The sequence below is a fragment of the Octopus sinensis genome, linkage group LG2, assembly GCF_006345805.1.
Source record: "Octopus sinensis linkage group LG2, ASM634580v1, whole genome shotgun sequence".
Classification (NCBI taxonomy): domain Eukaryota; kingdom Metazoa; phylum Mollusca; class Cephalopoda; order Octopoda; family Octopodidae; genus Octopus; species Octopus sinensis.
Genome location: NC_042998.1, coordinates 70,940,693 through 70,943,684, shown reverse-complemented (window position 1 = coordinate 70,943,684; position 2,992 = coordinate 70,940,693).

Here is a 2,992-nt window from a genome sequence, read left to right as displayed (position 1 = left end):
ACCATATCTTCTTGATATCATACATCGTAATTCTACAACTATACCATCCTGATAAATTATCATGTACGAATGACTATAATACGTATTATCTCCATCTCATCGGACGTGGTAAGCTTAACAGGACAACGAGTACATTATTTATCCTAACTACTTCTTCACATACAGATAACACATACTCTTTCTCTCTCTCTCTCTCTCTCTCTCTCTCTCTCTCTCTCTCTCTCTCTCCCTCTCACAAACTTATTGAACTAAACGCATATGCATATGTGCGTGCGTGTGTGCATGCGTGTGTGTACGCGCGCGTGTGTGTGTGTGTGTGTGTGTGTGTGTGTGTGTGCTGATGGGGAAAATATAGACTGATACAGACATGTAAATGTATACTCATCCACATATATTGTTTATGTTATAAGAATTTAGAAAATTCGCGAGAAAGTAAGATATTTCGTCGAAAGTTGGCGTCGTTTTCAAGCAGCATTCGAAAATATGAAATACACATTTAAAGATTCGTTGAGATTTGAGATATGAGGAGCTAAATAATTGTTTGTGAAGAAGGCTATTAGTCTACTGCTATGTAAAATGAGAAATCAGCGGGGCTAAATATGACAATAAAGGTTAATGAGAGGTTAAAGAAGGGGTATCGAATTATCGAGTTATCGAAAATCAACTAATGGATGCTAAAAGTTTCGCAATCCAATTTATTCTAGGAGGTAGTATCTAATAATCCTGTGGATTGAGATTTGTTTGTAATCAATGATTATTAATTTATAAACTCATCTGTTAGAAAATGCCTTATAAATGTGCGTATGAATGTGCAAGCGTGTATGTATTGGAATTCCTATGAGTTTTATATGAAATGAGGGTTAGACACCCGCTACCGAAAAGCTCTAGTGATTTTCAATAATTTGCAGGTTGCTGAGTTATTTCTTATTCCGCAGATTTAAATTGCAATTGTAGCATAGATCTCTAAAATATAAGAAATATATAGCAGCTTATCTCGCTACTAATTACATCATTAATGGCTATTATTACCTTAAACATAATTATCAATTCACTAGTATTTTACTCTGACTTTGCGTTTAAGGATTCAATTACCGAACGAGCGTATAGGTTCACCTGGTGGCAATTAACAGTTTAGTTAAACACAAAGTAAAATATTATATATGTGCTATATGCACTGTATAGACAATGATTAAAAATCTATTGAAGGGTTTGCAATATATTGTATACGGCTTCACAGATATTGAGCCCTTTTATAAGTGTGAGAGTAAACTTGAGAGATTTATTTATTCAGGCTAATGACACACTTGAATAAAATATGGGAGGCTAGCAGGTTTATAGATCTGTTAACATGAAGGCAGTTGTTTAGAGCCTTCGTTATATGCCCATACATGCTTGAATGTGTAGATTTATTAATAATTCACGTAGTAGTAGTAATAGTAGTAGTAGTAGTAGTAGTAGTAGTAGTAGTAGTAGTAGTAGTAGTAGTAGTAGTAGTAGTAGTAGCAGCAGCAGCAGCAGTAGTAGTAGTAATAGTAGTATGTTGGCGGCGTTTGCTTGTCCCCGAATGTAAATGCGTACCTAATTTTATACTGACAATATTTCATACTATGCTGATTACTTTATTCATTAAATAAGAGAATAGTGTTACATTGTAAATAATACTGTAACCAGGAAAGTGCTGTACAAAGATTTGTTGCTGGCCGTAGATTCCAGTTGTCTTCAATTTATTAAGTTGCTTCTGAACTCCATATTTAGTAATGTAATTGGTTTGGGATACTTTCGGTTTGGTTGCAGATTATGGCTTGGGTTGTATGTTAAACAGAATTAGACAGGAGAGGAATATCACAAAGACTCGGATATACACAGCTGACATAGATTGTGGTACTGAAATAGGATTTAGCAAAAGGAAATATTCCCCAGTTAAAGGCGTTACTAGAGTACTAGAGTAACCAAACATAATCCGTTATAAGAGATCAGATTTTCAGTTGTAAAACTGTGAAGAATGATTGTGCTTGCTAAACCTGTTTTCAATTAAGTTAGCATTATAGAACATATTATAGAATATGTTTGTATAGTTAGTGTTGGGATTGATGCGATATATTTAGCCCTACAGTTCTTGCAAGTGAACGAGAGATAATTTTTATACTGCTACGATTATTGGGGACGGTAGGCTTCAGGTTTTGAGGCTGATTTCTTATATTGAAATGATTATTCGTAGTTAATATCCCTTCGGATTTGTGGGGGAGAAATAAAGATTGTATTTGAGGACAGCGTGGCAGTTGCGATTGGGCGGAAAGAGAATTATTATTGTTTAAATAAGCGTGTAGATATCTGTATATTAAAAAGCAACCTAAAACACTCGATGTATTTAATGCTCTAATCTACATTTTTGCTTCTGTTGTATTCCCCTATGCTGTTCTCTCTAGAGATATGTGTGTATATGTGTGTGTGGTGTGTGTGTACACACTTATATATATATTCAAGTAATCCGTAATAAATATAAAAAACAACTTTCAGACACAACAGTGATTTATTCACAGAAGCTTTTCATATCGAAGTACGATAAACAGGAAAATGCTCTTTTTTATATATCACGGTAGGCGACCAGGTTTGCCGGGTATGTGAATAAAAATACAAGCGTTAAGGAATGGAGTAGATAAGATCCGGGCTACATGTGTTTCATAACCAACGGAACCTCAGTAAGTGGTAAATATCCAAGTGTGGTGTACATCAGCGTCTACTCTTCAGATCAAGGGTATCTTGATTAAATGAGAGTTTACATTGTGGCACAAAGGTACATGTTAACACATGGAATATTTGATCAGAATATATATACTCTTTATATAAAGCTGTAGTGAGATGGCTAAACTGTGTACCGTAAGCCATCTCACTACAGTTGTAAATAGTAAAACATAACTGTCACCACTGCTACATGAACCTGAAGATTGCATAGTGTAATGCATGAAAATTCTAGAACGGACATTTAATATTC